We start from the raw sequence: 17040 nt of genomic DNA on the forward strand, positions 1-17040 counted from the left end.
AAGTCTCAAGGAGGGGCGGAGAGGGAAGGGAGCAAAGAGGTAATGTTTTGGGTCATGTTCTAAAAACATTCATACGAGTTATATATGTCTAGTGACATAAATATTTTTGCTTTTCTTAACCACAAAATATATCAGAGATGTATGATATATATCTGATTTAATACAGCATCTGTAACATACCTCAAATTTGTGAAAGTGCTTACTATCTCTCTACTGTACAGCTACTTCCCTCCAGAGAGCTACATCCAAGTTCACAATAGACATATCTGTATATATTCGGGATTTCCCTTCTCAGCTGTCCAGGAAGGGAAATCCATATAATTTAGGAAATGTACTCCCTGAAAGGGAAGGCTCTTACTCCTTTAAGGACAGAGTCTGAATTTAAGATATTTCTGAGTGTACATTCTCATGGATTATCTCTACCTTATCAAAGTCCATGTTCTATGGTTTTGGTATTAAATTTACAGCATTTCTATTCTATATTCTGTTGATGTTGATTTTGGTAAAAATGTTTCACCTATCGCCTCATCCTCCATGGCTTCCAAGGAACAACCTGAGCTGATGTGGTTAATGCCAGTCACTGTGCCAGTCAATGGCGGGCAGATAAGGGGCCGCGGGAAAGATTGACAGCCCTGCTGAGGAAAGAAGGCCGTGGCCAGCCTTTCCTGGATGGGAGGTGCAGGCATTTTACACTTTCCTTGTAGAATCTTCTTGTCTGCTGCTATAAGATACCCTTGAACCGCATTGGCCTATCTACATTAAGTGGCCTCACCTTAGCTTTCTGGTTGGTTACCTCTCCAAAGTATAAGTTGGCTATTCCCGATCTTTTTGGGGGGCCACCTGGTCTATCGGCATCATGTCCTTTGCTTGTTCTCACGGGATCTGGATGACTACAGGAAGGGAAGAGAAGGTAAAGGGGTGGGGTTAACATCTATGCAAGTCCTGGGGACTGAGGTTCAGAACCCCAAACCGCGTGTCATCCTGTCCTCAGTTTAGAAAATGAGTTGCTAATTTAACAGCGGAACCCGGTAAGCTTTATAGAAGAGAAGGTTCTCCCAAATACACCATCACATTGCTATTAGCTGAGCAGAAGTCATTACTTAAACTCGGGGGTTTTAGACCATCTATAAAAGGCAGGACCTAAATGGGCCAATAAGAGTCCTATCCCATAGATCATGGGGAAAGTGAAAATATTTAACATTTAACTAGTTGAAATGAGTATTCTAGTAAACTTCTCTCCCTAGCCTATAAATTCATTGATTTAGTCAGGACCTCTAATATCCGCAGTTGCTCTTGGCTAAGCGATAATAAATAGAACTTGTAACATGAACATTGGAATTAGAACAAGATGATTCCTCAGTCTGCGAGTTACTAGATAAATGGTGACGTTAGACCTAGTAGTTGTATACACAGTTTTATACCAAACGGAAGAGAATGAACTGGTGCAACGATGGCACCAGCCACTGGGTACTACATGTTTTATGAGTCAGGCACCGTTTTAACTTCTTTACACGCCTTATCTCATTCACTCCCCACCACAGATCTGTGAAATAGGCATTATTATCTCCACTTTAAAGATGAGGAGACTGAGGCACAGAGTTACGAAATAAATTCCCCAAAGTCACACTGGTAACAAGCAGCAGAGCAGAGAGATCAAGAACACAGAATTACACAGCATCGAAGAGGAAGATTCTCACGAGGGCTTGGTTAACACTGTCTAGCAACCTCCTCTCTCGGCTTCAGCTCTCTCCTCCCCTAACCAGGTAAAGACAGTCGAGAAGATACAAAACCAGTTTGTTAGACTTACCGGGGCACAGCACAGGCCACAGGTATTGAAGCTTCAAGAGGGGAGAACATGGATTTAAAGATGATTTCAGATACAAAAAGGAGATGATCCCCTGGGAGGACCTGGGAAGACAAAGAAAATGTATAAGCTGACCTAAAGATTTTGTCAGGAATTAGTGGTTCAGTCAACATCTCTAAGAAATGGGCACACATGCTAAAAGGTATCTTCCTAGTGGGAAAGGGAGAACCGTTTTCTAAGAGGCCAGGAGAATTCACATCTGCTATAGGGGCCGAAGGTAGATCACTATCAAATGCCGTTCACAGGAGGTGAGAGAACCTGCCACTGAGTTTAAAGAATATTGCCTTAAGGCTATCATTTATTATTAACAAGAAATTGTTTATAATTTCTTGTCTTGAGAAACTTTTCTCTAGATTCTAGGTCTTTAGATCCTGAGCCTGACCTTATAATAGTAACTGAGTAAGAGATACATCTAGCTATAAAGAGTACTTTAAATAGGTTTAGATGTTCTTCAGAAACAACATTTTTTAAGGAAATGTCAACAATGCAGCACAGAAAATATGAAGATTTAATCCCATCACCCAGAGATGGCCACAGTGAATACTGGTGCTTGTTTTCTTTGTTTATCCTCAATAGTCATTTAACGTAATTGAAACTCTCCTATTAGCTTATCTGGCCCAGCCACTAACTCTCACCAGCTCTTTCTCCATTTGCCTTCAGCCTGGCAGGACTGGCTGCTTCTGAAGACAATAAAAACTTAGAGGGATATGAAGCTATGCGGTTAACTTTTTACTATGGAGCAGGGATGGGCAGACTTCTGCAAAGGCAGATTTTGTTATTTTTTAGGCATTTAAAAATTTGTTCCTAGCTCATGGACCACATAAAAGCAGGTGGTGGTCCAGATCAGGCCTGCAGGCTGTAATTTGCTGACCCCTAATATAGAGAAAACAACAAAACCCACCTGTTCTTCTCTAAAATTAAGGCAAGTTCCACGTCTTACTTAGTTTTGCATTCTCTAGGGGGAGATACAACTATCTGACAGTGGAAACTGTGCGTTCTTGTCTTCGCTCACTGCCCATGGTTTGGATATGATATTTGACGAAAATTGGTTTATTTTGTTACTGAGGAAAAACCCCAAAACTAAAACAACAACAACAAAATCCCAAAACCAAAACCATGGCATGCAGTTTGTGAGCCTGAAAGTCTTTAAGAAGATTCAGTTAATTAGGCAGGTATGTAGTTACCTCCACCCTAATGTTACAATCAGTGGGATGGTATCGAAACTCATAAAATCCTGGATGCACCGAGGTCACAGGACACTCATCTCCTAGAAACACTTCTTCAGGGGCCATAGGTAGATTATTGCCAAATGCAGTCGACTTGACTCTGGCCAGGAACAGAGAGGGGCTGCATCGTACATACACTATTGAGAGGTAGAAAAGAAAAAGTGCCCGGTGACCCAGTGGCACCATGGACAGCCAGGGACGCTCAAAGCCAGTTAGCAATACAAGGCACCTGCCCCTTGGTAGAGAATAGGTTTTAGAGGTGACCCTTCCCCTTGGAAACGCTCAAATGCCTCCCACCTCCAAGAAGCATCCAGGTGATTCTTCACATGGATGAGAATTACCCCAAACAAGGTGTTAGATGCCCCCTTTTCAGTTCTAAGTGGAAGACATCTGCACTGTGGCATTTGTATTAGTAATTATGGGCAATGGTCAGCCTGCCTTCGTTCCCAGCTTCAGCTCCTGGAAAGCACAACTTCTGTTCTAATCCTGGTACCTCTGTTTAATCTTGGTATTTTCTGAAGCAATGCAGAGACTCAACCAAACCAAAACTAACAGAGTTGGCACAGAAACCTAGTGATCGTAGGTTAACCCAGTGCGCTTTTCTCTTACTACTAATTGTGACCTAGTAATTACGCCTTAAAATGTTGTTTCTCTTTGCATGAGAATGAAGATTTGGTTTGTTAATTTTTCATTGCTGCATTACTTAGAGCCACGCACAAGCCCACAATAAATGTCCAGTAAATACGTGTTGAGTGAATACATGCATAACACTGCCTGTTGCTCAATGAGGGGAGCACGTGCAGACCCCCCCTCCCTGATCACTCGGCTGTATTTCAGGGGAGCTAAAACAGAAGGAAAATTTGGACTTGTGATAAAGTCCAAGGGTGAAATATCCTAGAGGTTGCTGAGAAAGGACTGGAAAGAGTTGGTGGCTTCAAGCGATATTATACCCTGTCAACCCAAAAACAGTCAAAGCTGTACTTTTAATGGAAGCATTCAAGTTTGCTACAGGCCAGGAAGCAGGCAGTGAAATACAGGTTCTGGCAGTTAAATCCCAGAGTCATTTGGAACTGCTGGTAATTCAGAGAATAAATTGGAAAATCTGAGAAGGACTTATGTGCTCTTTTAAAGGGGCAGGCATAAGACCACTGGAAGGTTAACCTGTGGTGGGATGGGCGAGCTTTTACGGGCAAACTGTTCACAGTCCTGAAGCCCCTTTAGCTGCTGGCAGTTTCCAGCCCCTGGAAATCTTGGCACTACAATCATGGAAGCGGCAACATAAAACCATTCGTTGGCCTGTCCTTTCTTCCTTTTCGGCTCTCGCATGGTGGATAAACTAGCAGTTTTCCTTGACATGGAGAGGAACAGGGTGTCTAGGGCATTAAGCCACTCGTCATCCCAGGCAGTGGGATTAAGAGAGCAAAGACCCTGGCTGGTGACTTCCAGAAACAGGAGGTGGCCAGTGCGGTCGGAATGTAACGAGCCACAGCAAGGTGGGGAAATAGGGTCTCATTTACGGTTTGAGAAGCTCTTTCTGGTGGGTAGGAGGAGAGTGGAGGTGGAATCAAGGATATTAAATGGGGTGGATTGGCCCTTGGAGGTGTGGACTTGAGCTTTTGTAGAGGAGATGGCTAGAACCAGTGGACTCCGAGGGACGTTGCGGATGCACGTGGGTGTGGGGCCGGGGAAGGAGAAGCGACCACTCTAAGGGAACCCGCATAGATGGTGCTGCTGTTAGCTGAGAGAAAACCGGGGAGAGGCAGGTTTCAGATTTTTTACAAAGTGCATACATTTTATTTTAGATATAATAATTTAAATTAGACACCCGAGTTAATATTCTGAATAGGTGGTTAGAATTCAAGTGAGAGAACGCATCAGTGCAAGAGCTCCGAGGAGGCGGCGCGTGGAAGTTACGAAAGTGGGCGCCCGTGTGGTGGGGGCGCACGGAAGGGTCTTGCCAAGTCTCCTGGGAGTTTCTTTTGTCCACTAGGACCCTGTACATCAGGTGACTTCACACTGAGCCCCAATTCTATTGGGAAGCCATTTTTAATAATTGTTAAAAATGCAAATTACTTGGCCAAATTCTCAGAAATCCAATTCCTTAGGTGTGGACTGGGCCCCAGCTGCCTACGTGTTTTAATAAGTACCCCAGGTCTTCTCTATACAGGAAAACTTCAAAATCCACTGAGGGACATGGGACCTGGGTGTGTCAGAATTCTGAATTAGTGTCTCCAGCTGCGAGAGCTCATTTTCTTTCTCTCTAGAAATAGCACTAAGAATGTATGTATGTCTAAAGGTCCTTAAGTGTGTCTTTCAAACGACAAATTCTGGAGGCGGACCAGACTCTGGATCTTGAAAATGTACTGGGACATAACTCTTGGCCCCATTGTCAGAATTTTTGTTATAAATAATCCCAATCACTTGGGATCTTATTTTATGAACTGCAAAATAAAGGTCCCTGTGAAATAGCTTAAAATCCAGAATCAAGCTTTGATACACACACATGTATTGTTTGTATCAAACAATGTGTTTCTCTCTTTAAGCTTTGTTCCCAAGCATCGTTCTTCATAGCTGAAGCCGAGCTGACCCTTCCACTCAGACATAGGAAACCCTGGTGTCTAATCAACCAACCCCGCTCTCCTTAGAGAGTAGCCATCCTCAGAGGGCGAGGGGATGCTGTGGGGCAAAGGAAGGGGCCGGCTGGAGCCAGGTGGGAAAACAGGGTGCCCTGACCCCGGCTCCCGGGGCAGGTGGACCCCAGGCACCCGGAGCAGATGGTGGAGTGTAGGCCCTTCGCTATCAGCAACGAGGCAGATAGAAACGCCCAGGGCTGGCAAGTCAAAGCAGCAGCCTCATTACTGATCACCAGCTCCCCACCTCTCTCCTAGTGCTCTGCAAATACCTGGCTGTTCTCCAGAGCAAGTCCGAAGCAGAGAAGCAAGGAGGTGCAGCCCTCCTAACGCCAGGAAAACCTTCATCTGGCCAGAGCCCAAGGCGACATCCACTCAGGACCTAGGGAGCTGGGCGGGGGCCGCCGGCCCTGTTATAAGGAGTTGCCAGGTGTCCGCAATAATCCATCCCCTGGGACAGCTGGAGGCGAGCCTTCCTCATAAGGAAACCTCCCCAAATTCTGCATTTTCTTATTCCAGGTACTAAAGAACAAGGTGAGTAGAGGGAAATGCATGGTTTGAATATTTCCACAGAAACTGTGAGCCCATCACTTTCAAGTGCGCGTTCAAATGGGCCTCAAGGGCTGGTCGTTGGGAGGTAACCTGAAAAGCACGTAGAAGATCAGCTGTTTTGCTGATGACTCTGAACCTGTCCAGGAGTTCTTGCAGGCTTTTGTTTTCTTTTAACATTTCTGAGTACACATATTTCTAGGTGACGGTGGAGGGCTGGTACTGAAGCAAGCAGCTTCAAGAAACATTACATTTCTTGTGCATCCCCAAAGCAAAGCTCCGAGAACAATTGGGACCTGGATGGTGTTTTTTATCTGCTCTCAATATCGCCACCAGGCAAACTTAGCAAAAGCTCAGTCTTCGCTGATGCATGTTAGGAAATACTTAGTGCTAAAGTGGAATTCCTTTGGCACTCAGAAATCTTAAATAAGTTTTGTGTGTGTTTTTTTAAATTCAGAGCTTACTAAGAAAAACACCCCAGATCATCATTAGATTCATGTGCAGCGTGTATTTTTAAATATCAAATCACTTGCTAGAGACAAAGGACTCTACAGTGATTTTCAAACCTTTGTGTGCATCAGATTTACCCTAAGGACTCGTTATTACTGGAGTTTCTGATTCAGGGTCTGAAGTGGGACCCAAGAGTCTGTAATACTAATAAGTTCCCAGGTAAAGCTAATACTGTTGGCTCTTGGCCCATACTTTGAGAACCATGATTGTTTGTCTAAAATTAGGAAATAGAGGCATCTTTTTATATAGCTGAATAATCAATTTTATCATCATCTTTACATGTTGGGTATAATTATTAAATTTCCATTCTCTTCTGAAAATGAAGGAATGCATAAATCCCATGTGCACCTTCAGGACTTTCCCTCTTTTTAACAGCCCAACTCAAGGCCTTAACTAATTTCATCCTCAAGGCTTGGGGCCTGGTCTAGTTACCTTTGCACTTGTGCAAAAAAGAGATAAGTTAAAGAAACAGGAATGGAAAAAGGAAAAGCACGAATTGACACTTGTTACTCTTTAGAGTTTTCTGTCCTTTGCAGGTATATTTTGTGGTCTGTAAGATGATTATGGAATGTACCCATGTGAAAATGTAAAGCTTTATTACTGTTTATTTTACTATATATTGGAAACATTACTGTCACAACAAATCCTTATTTATGGGGGTAATATTGCCTAGGACAAAGCTGATGCCCCAAATCAGACCCCATGAAAACAGGTCCTATGCGCAGACATGCACCTATCACATTTAAACATTTATAACTACACTTATTCTCATTTCCTCACCAATCTGGAAAGTTGATGTTTACAAACAAATTCTGTATCACTGTTTCTGTCTTTGCCGAGTCACTTAAGTTCAAGAGGTCACACACCCTGGGGTTGTGTATTTTGTAATTCTGACTCTGCCACTAGGGGGCGGTATCTACCAACGTAGAGGTTTGTCCAGGGCTCGGTTCTCATCACTGCCAGGCAGGAGGAGCAGACAGGACAAGCATGACTTACTGGGAGGAAATGGGAGATAAGAGGAGGGACCAGTTAAATCTGGGAACCCTCAGACTATGTTTCCAAGAGAGAAGATGATGTGAACTCATCAGTTATTCAATATTAACTGGACGCAAGGAGGCTAATTAGGGCCACCCAGTCTCAGTTTTTAAGAAAGAACAACCAAACCTAAGCAACTTGCCAGGAAGCCCCTGTCTCATGGTCGTCAAGAAACTCCCCTTTCAACTACTATTAGCCAAAGTTCACTCACACCTGGTTCTTGCCCAGAAAATGTTCAATCAAAAACGCAAGTGGAAGGTAGCTTCACAAAGGCCTTCATTACACTAGATCGCAGGTTAAGAACACCTCAAGCAACTGGAAGTTAAAAGCATCTGAGAAGCCTTAAGTGGGTTTATGTCTAATGCCACACTTTGATGCGTATGATTACTCATGACTCTGAACAACCAAGAGAAAGGCCTCAGCACACTCCTGAGGCCTGACGTGCAGGATATTATTGTATCAAACCAAATGGAAGCATTTGTGAGTCATCTTTGGAATATCTTTAGGACTTTTGAAGGACTGGTTCCCAAAGTGTGGTCCCCAGTGTAGCAGCATCAGCATCAGCATCAGCATCAGCATCACCTGGGAACTTGTTGGAAATGCAAATTCTCGGGCCATACCCCTGGGAGTGGGAACCCAATGATTTGTGTTCTAGCAGCTCCCCAGGTGCATCTAATGCATGGGAAAGTTTAAGGACCACTTCGCTTTTAAGGGCTACCCATGTGAGATGATTTTAGAGATGCCAAACATCCTGATTGAGCGGCTGAGGTACTAATTATTCACTGTTAGAGTGACATTTTTAGACTTGAAATTTCTTTCCTATCTGGGAAAGCCTAGCTTCATCTACTTCCAATTTTAGACAAAATCAAACTAGGTAGAGTTATACTCTTTAAAGAGATTTCAAGGGTCAAGTTAATTCCATATTGTTATTATTAGCCAGTGCAAGACCTCTCTCTTGGTTTAACTGATCAATCCCTCTTCTACCATAGGCAACTGTCTAGTGTATTTAATGACCATCTTTTGAGCCCAGTGTGTGCTGCCGTTTTGTGTGAGTGCAACTTTAATTTCTTTAAGCAGCATTATGGGAGACAGCCTCATTCTGTCTCAGAAACTTCCCCTTGCTGTCCTGTCTAGCTGTCCACATGGCTACTCGCTTACTTTCTTCATGTCTTCAAAACCATCTTCTCTTTGAGTCCTCCCAACGCCGTCTAAAAATTCACACACATCAACATTTCATACACCCCCTTCCTTTCTTATTTTTCCTTCTTAGCACTAAGCACATACTATATATTTTACTTTTTAAGCTTTTTTCTTATTCATTAGGATGTAAGGTTAATAAAGGAAGAGATTTTTGTCTGTTGTAGTTTTTTTTTTTATGAAAAATGTATGTATTCCTTAAGCATAAAACGCTATTTTGCTCATAGCGATCTCTCGATATTTACTTGTTAACTGGATGAATGACCGTGGGGCAGTATAACTGCAGGGTCAAATCACTGATGTTTTTAATTAGAAAATAATTTTGTACAGAAGAATCCGCCTTCCTGGACTGCAGTCAGTTGACCGGGTGGGGTAGTGTTGCCGTGAACTTGGCCTGGGCCTCTTCAAATGTGCAAGTCCTAGGAAATACCCATTTTATATGCATCAGTCCATATTCACACACACACACACACACACACACACACACACACACACACACACACACACACTCTTTTTGGTGGGAGGAGGTTAATTTTAGAATCTTGGCTTGTATGCATAATTTTTGTAGCTTTTGGGCGTGGAGGTTTGGATTGCTCCTTGAATGGCTCTTGTTTTCTAAAACATCGGTAAGATCAATAAAAATAAAAAAGATAATTATCTGACTCTGAATCAGAGGAGGTGAGGCCTCCCTAATCCTTGACTTGCTCTGCTCTGGGCCTATTACCTGGCACGAGTAAGAGAGAACATAGAAGAGCAGTTGTGATTTAAAAAGGCGTGATGGCCTTTAAAAAAGTTGTTGTGTAAATAGTTCCCTTCGTGACTTTCTGAAATAGGCTTTACCCTGATGGTACACTGGTAGCTGGTTCTACCTGTTTACAGTCAGATTCATGATTTACCACTGGATGGACACCCTCTCGAGCTTTCCTTATGACTGTCCAATACACTGACCCCAACATATTATTTTCATATTTTATGAACAAGTCAGAAGGATCTTTTTAAATTTTGGTGGATTCCCCATTGTCATCATTCTTCCCCATGCTTCTCATAGGACATAGAACATAAATTCAGTTGGATTTAGCAAATGAGGGTTAGTTGCTTAGGTGGGGAAGATTGCTGGGCTTCGGGACCGAAAAGACATAGGCTTTTTTTTAAATTTGAATTTTAAAAAAAATATGTCTTTATTGATTTCAGAGAGAGGAAGGGAGAGGGGGAGAGATAGGAACATCAATGATGAGAGAGTCATTGATCGGCTGCCTCCTGCATGCCCCCGACTGGGAACCGAGCCTGAAACCCGGGCATGTGCCCTGACCGGGAATCGAACTGCGATCTCCTGGATCCTAGGTCAAGGCTCAACCGCTGAACCACGCTGGCCGGGCAAGACATAGGCTTTCTTGACTCTGACTGTAGTGATTGAAGGTTGGAACGAACAGTAAAGAGAATAATTGGGTTCTCATGGCTTCCCCTCCATACTCAGGCTCTGTGCAGGTTGACATTTCTCTGCCACCTGTTTGCCGAATTACCTCGAGTGAGATACCGGGGGGTTCAGTGCCTCAGCTGAACCATCTGTTCACGCCCTTCTCTTGTGGGAACACGGTGAGGCTGGAATAAGGCAACACATTGAGAGCATCTGAGCAGTGCTGGGCCCAAAGAGCACCCTCCGAAGCAGGTTGTTTCCATAATTTCCTTCATCTGTGTGAGAAGGAGCCTTGAGCCTGCTCCAGTGGGCCAACCTACTAACGCTGGCGTTAATGTGGATTAATATCTATATCGGTGCATCTTCTTCACCTTTAAAGTGTTTTAATTCTGCCAAGAACACCAGTGAATGTGTTCAAGATGCTCTTTTTTCTAGGAACCTACGGAGATTTCGCCTTTGACGTCGCTGAAACTAGTGCTATGGCCTCTAGGCTTTTACATCATCTTGATTGGTCACAACTGAAAGCTAAGGACTTTATCTCCTGCTAATCCTCAGAGCTGCCCAACTGTGGAGACCCTCTAACAGATCTTAACTCACGTGCGCTTGTTTTCCAGTACAGTAGGCTTCCAACCCTCCTGCCACATTTGAGACTGATGTTTTCTCATATGAGGCTTTCAACTGCTTCATCGTGGGCCCCCTCCCCTGTCCCCCAGTTTGGATTAACTCCTTTATTACCATTCCATGGCCCCTGTGGCAGGTCCTAGGTGGCCGCACTTGCATGGGCAATTGTGGTAGTGAAAAAAAGAAAAGATGTCCATGTTGTAATCGGCGAATCTTCAAATATGTTGCCTTACATAACTAAAGGGACTTTGCAGATGTGATTAAGCTGAGGATCTTGAGATGGGAAGATTACCTTGGATTATCTCGGTGGGTCTAATGTAATAAAAAAGGTAGAAGACAGGATCGTAAGAGGAAGGGATAGGAGCAGATGTGATGATGGAAGCAGAGGTTGGAGTGATGGGACCGCAAGGGAGGGGGCCACACCGAGGAATGCGGATGGCCTTTAGGAGCGAGAAGAAAATGGATCCCCCTCCCCCCCGGCCCCCCAGAGTCAAGTCATCGAAAGGCATGCAGCCCCCTGGCACTGTGATCCGCGCCTGCTTCTCTTTCTGCGGGACAAGCAGCATCCTTAATGATTATACCCATGGCCCATAAGTTTTGTACGAGTCATTTATTTTCTACCTAAGCACCCCTAACTGGCAGAGGAAAGAACGAAGAGATTTTCCTCTTTGGGTGTGTCTTCCCATTCATCCCATTCAAGTCCCTTTATTGTCTCTGGGGCTGATTCTTCCAACCAAACCCACAGATATGAAAAAGCAGTCGCCTCCTGATTTCAAATATGCATGATTTAGGCTGTCTAGCATATTAGATAACACCTGAAAATCGTTTCCTAAAATTCAGCATCCGTTGGCAGTGCCGTGTGCCATGCCAGCCCCCCGGATGATTTAATCAGGCCTCGCATGCAGACCCAGACGTCAAGCAGCACTTTTCGCCTCATACGCCTCTGTGAACTTCAGTGTCTGGGCAATCGGGAGAGGCTCAGCTTCCAGACGGTTGATGCTGTGGTAATAGGACCCCACAGATTATCCAAGTAAGTAGGGAAATGAAGGCAGCTGCGCGTGGAAGGCCGCATAAAATCACTTAGGCCGGTTACCGCTTCCTATTTCCTGAGGAGTCCTGTGCTGAGGGGCTGCCCAGAGGAAGGTCCCTATGACTCTAGAGGCCTTGTTTCTCCTTTCTGCTTTGATGTGGCCTTGTGCTGAGAACATGAATGGTAAATGCCCGGTCTTAGAGGATGCTTCCTTGGAGGGGTCACTCATAATGACGGCTTTCCATGGAGGCACTCTCCTCTCTGCAAAACTTAATCTTACAATTTGCTAGAAGAGAAATATTTGGGGCCAAGTAGCCTTGAGTCAATATGTTGAGGACACATTTTCCCTTTTTGCCTAAATGTCTGAGATTTTTCTTTTCCCTTTATTGTGGTCTTCTGTCTTGATTCCCATTTGCAGAGGTTCCTCAGAAGTAACCCTTGACTCTACGTGTCAATCTGCGTTTTCAAACCCACAGCCAATTACAATACAATTGATTGTATTGTATTGTAAGATACTCAATTGTATCTTAACTGACCTTCCTGCTTCCAGACTCTTCATATTTCCCTCCATGATGATACTGCTCTACTGTCCTTTGAAAATACTATCTGATCTTCACTCCTGTCAAATTCATCAGTGGCTCTGCAAAGCCAATAAGATAAAGCTAAATCAATATCTGGTCTGTCCATAGGTTGATCCCAATACTTTTCTGTTACACCTGGAATATTCTCCATTTTTTTATGTTTTCCAAATGCTTCCCAGGTTCAAGGCCTGACTAAATGTCAGTACTCTAAGGCAGTATTTCAGTATTACTTTTTGTGTTCTTTATGTTTTTAGGAAATCACTTATAGGTATATGTTTCTTTCTGTTTGCAGTGGGTTATTTTTGTGTGGAATTGACATGTGAATTTTTTTTTTTTGTCAAGGCTACATCCCATTTTCCAATTGCCCCAGTGCATGGGAGACACAGAAGAGATCTATATGTTCTTATGGCAAACTACATATCTATAAGGCTCTGTGAATAGGACTGATGATTTTTAAAAATCTTTTTCAAAAAAATTCTTTTTCAATTACAATTGACATATAATATTATTAGTTTTAAGTGTATAACATAGTGATTAAATTTATAATTCTTAATCCCTTCACCTTTTTAACCCATCCCCCAATCATCCTTCCATCTAGTGACCACCAATTTTTTCTCTGTATCTATGAGTTTGTTTGTTTTGTTTTGTCATTTATTGTTTTTTTTGACTCCACATATAAGTGAAATCATATGTTATTTGTCTTTCTCTGTCTGACTTTTTTCACTTAGTATAATACCCTCTAGGTCCATATATGTTGTAGCAAATGGTAAGATTTCATTCTTTTTTATGGCTGAGTAATATTCCATTGTATATATGTACCGCATCTTGTGAATTTCTTCTTTATCCATTTGACCTGTAAATCCTTTGTTAGCAAGGACTTCATATAGTTCCTGATCTTGCCATTGTACCCAAGATGAGTCTTTCAGAATCCTAGAATAGTACAGCTCACATGTAGCAGTTAATTATTACTGACATTTCAAAAATTTCAACTCAGCACATGTGGAGAAAGGGCAGAGACTTGGGAGTCAGGGAAGAATCCTGGCGATCTGGGGCGAGTGGGCGTTGAGGCCCGGCTGTGGTACTTGATACCTGGGTGCCAGCAAGATTCTGCTTCAGTTAATGTACACAGCAGCTATGCCTGTTCCTTAGGCTTTTTCTCAATTGATTTATTAGCTATTTGGGACACCACCTCAGAATGACAACCGGAAAGTTGACTCTAATATTAGTATGAAAAAAAGTAGCGGAGCCAGCAGCTTGGATTTCCTGTATGTCCTACCCACTTGTCCCTTTCAATCCCCCTTCAGTCCGAACTGTTGAAACCTCTTTCCTGTAGGAGGAATCGTCTGGATAACCTTATGCAGGAGATGTTAGAGTGATGTTCCCAACACATGGGGAGGTGTGGTTTGGAGGTTACAATCGCTTACGTAGAACATGGGCCTTCTCCAATCCCACTTCCCCTCCCATAACATCTCCCTGCATTTTCTTGCTTTCTTGATGGTGATTAATTGTAAAGACTGTGAACTTCCAGGCTCAAACAGTGCTTGAGGTTTCTCACTCATTAACATATAAATATTATTTTATCCTGGGAAGATTCAGCTCCTACAAAGTGTTGAATATCCCGAATGTCTTCCAAGGCCTACTAGTCCCTATTACTGGTTTGGGAGTTTTCCTGGGCAAGGCCTGAACTGCTAAGTGTTTTTTCACCGTGTGACCCGACTTCCTACTATTACCTGGCAGCGGATGTGCGAGGGAGCACTGGTCACCCCGGACAGACGGTACTAGGTAGGCAATCTGTCTCTCTAAGGTGTGACTCGCCTGCCCAGAGTAACGTGAGGCTTATTTGTGAGAAGCACAAGATGCTAAAATATTGACGGCAGGCAGTCACTGTTGAGACACCGTTAGACCGTTTCCTCCAACCACCCCCTGTCGCCGACTCCTAGGGGATGAGAGGTTCATCCCCAGGGGGACGTGCTCTCCCTGGTTCTTCTGGGAGCCCCGCAATCTAATGCGAGGCCGCTCTCCCCGGCTGCTTCCCCTGCGTCCTTGAGCACGAAGCTCATGGGGCAGTGGCTGGGTGTCACTACTGAGGGGCCAGTAGCTGGGGGCCAGCACTGCTGAGCAGGCCCCACTGCTGCTTGGCCTCTAGGGACACGCTTGGTGGGGATCGGCATGACCAGGCCTCGGCAGGGGCTGAATTACTTATTGGTGGGATAAGAGGCCACCAACTTCATTTCCTCCAGAGGTTTCGTCAGGTTCCAGAGAGAGGCTGCCAGGCGAGTGCTCTCTGTGGCTCTTTTGAGAACACATGAAGTGGCTAAGGACACGGAGGAGAGTGCAGGGCATGCGTCTTAAACGTGTCCCAACCCGGTGCAGCCCCGCTCTCCAGCCCCCGGGCAGGTGCCCCGCGGGCGCAGCCCCGCCCGAGGCCTCAAGCGGCTCTTTTGCTCCCGCTTCCTGTTTTCTACTTTTTAAAAATAAATGAAATCCATGTCAGTAGAGATGTTTACAGCCAAAGCCCGCCTCCCACGGCCGTTGGCTCCTTTCCCGCGGGCCACCCCGCAGCATGGCTGTCCCTGGGCTGGGTCACCGCCTTTCCCCGTGGTGGCTTTCGGGCGCCCTGGGCGCTTTCCTCCCTCCGGAACCGCAGGGCTCCCCCGCACCGCTTCTTACCGCTTGCTGTTGCTGTTTTGGCCTTTGGCTTGTTGTTCTTCTTTTTGTGTTCTTATGTGTTGATTTTCTTTTCTGTGAAATAACTGAAATCTAATTATTTGGGGATATAATTATGTAGGTGTTTTAGAAAACAGTGGTAATAGGAAAACTTGGTATAGTACAAGCTGTGTTTACCTTTCATCGATTGACTGAAGGTTGATTCTCTTTAATTTATGACCAAGGTCAGAGCTGAATATCCTTTGGGCTCTTCCTTCAGATAAATTCTTGTCTGACACGTCGCCGTATGATTCTTTCTGCAGTGAAAATAGCTTGTACTCTGGACTGGATGGTGGTCCAAGTGGCCCCGCACACATACACGGGGCATCGGCATATATTCCCCGATGAATTATACCTGGGATCGGGCTGTCCTGTGACTCGGATCCAACCATATGTATATGATTTTACATATCCTGTTTCTGATTGTGGTATCAGGATGCAGGTGAGAATAGTGATTACTTATAAAAAAATAATTTTTCAGGCCTTTATGCCCGGTGCAAAAATTGTGTTGTTTTTTTAAAGAACGAATTTTGCTCCTATTTTTATAATGACTTATGAATAGATAACAACACAGCTTCTTATTTATGATTCAATGAATATTGGGCCATGTACGTGCACAGGACCTTATAGCACAGATTAAACCACTAGTTAGGGAGCTGATTTTAAGCTACCTTCAGGCTACTATTAAATACAATAGTCACTACAGCCTAGCAGACAGTTTTAAATTTCATTGACAGCTCCTTCCATGTGGAAGGTCCCCAGCCCTGGGCAGGTATATCATACTCAGCCTTAGATCATTGGAACCTGTCCATGTTCTGTGAGGACGTGTCAATAGGGGGAGTAGATTTTCATTGGAATAAAATCTGTCGATTATTTAGCTGACACAAATCTTAAATTGTATTTTTATCCTGGGATATTATATATTTTTTTTTACATTTTCTTATTTAAACACTTTATAGTCATACTATAAAAATATTTCAGGCCAATGACTAATTATAACAGGCACCAATGAATAGGTCTTGTCTTCATTTTAGAAAGAAGGGAACTGGAGCTTTGGATGGTGCTTTAATAATTGGCCTAGGATACACAGGGGGTTGGTGAACCACTCTATTATTTTACCTCCAATTATCTTTCTCAAAAGAACCTTTTCATTAGTAAATCACAAAGGTGGCTCTAAGTGGCAGTGTAAGTCACTTTTTGGTACTATTAAGATTATTTTCCCGGGCATTTTCGATCCACTCTTCCAGATAACACTCCTCTTCTGCCCTGGTGGGTTGTCAGACCCTCGCAGGTACCTAAAGGTGGCAGAGCCGTTTCTGGGAGCTTCCCTGGTTTCTGCTTCCTGTTCAAACGTGTGTAGGCCTCCCCTGTTACTATGAAGACCTTCTACTTAAACTGTGTGCTCTCCTAGGTTGTTTCAGAGGATTCTCTCCTTTTTCAAAGTGAGTTGCATTATAATCCAAGAGATCTGCATCACCAAGGTCGTAAAATCCCTCTGGAGTGTTCCACCTCTAGGTGAGTCCAATAGATCAGGCCCCTTCTGAATGCCTTTGCTTCGCCTTTACTTACCAGACGGTTCCGCAGAGGCATAGACATATGATTCGCCTGTAGGCCTAATTCCGAACAAACACTAAATCAGCATTAACAAATACTTCAGTGAATGCTTTTGCATTTTTT

At 43.9% G+C, this 17040-nt stretch overlaps 1 protein-coding gene across 4 annotated transcripts in view; it reads left to right on the forward strand.

Annotated features, from left to right (window-relative positions):
• Positions 1 to 6001: 6001 nt before the first annotated feature.
• LOC308564718 (high affinity immunoglobulin epsilon receptor subunit beta-like) overlaps positions 6002 to 17040 on the forward strand; it is a 28521-nt gene continuing 17482 nt past the window's right edge. For 2 of the 4 annotated variants that reach the window (XM_081153275.1, XM_081153279.1), the window contains exon 1: positions 6163 to 6254. The gene's annotated coding sequence lies outside the window, so the exon portion shown is untranslated. Of the gene's footprint in view, positions 6255 to 17040 lie in introns of all 4 variants that reach the window. The other 2 variants (XM_081153277.1, XM_081153278.1) reach the window with 2 other exon arrangements.

This window comes from Miniopterus schreibersii (assembly GCF_964146895.1).
Source record: "Miniopterus schreibersii genome assembly, chromosome: 12".
Taxonomy (NCBI): domain Eukaryota; kingdom Metazoa; phylum Chordata; class Mammalia; order Chiroptera; family Miniopteridae; genus Miniopterus; species Miniopterus schreibersii.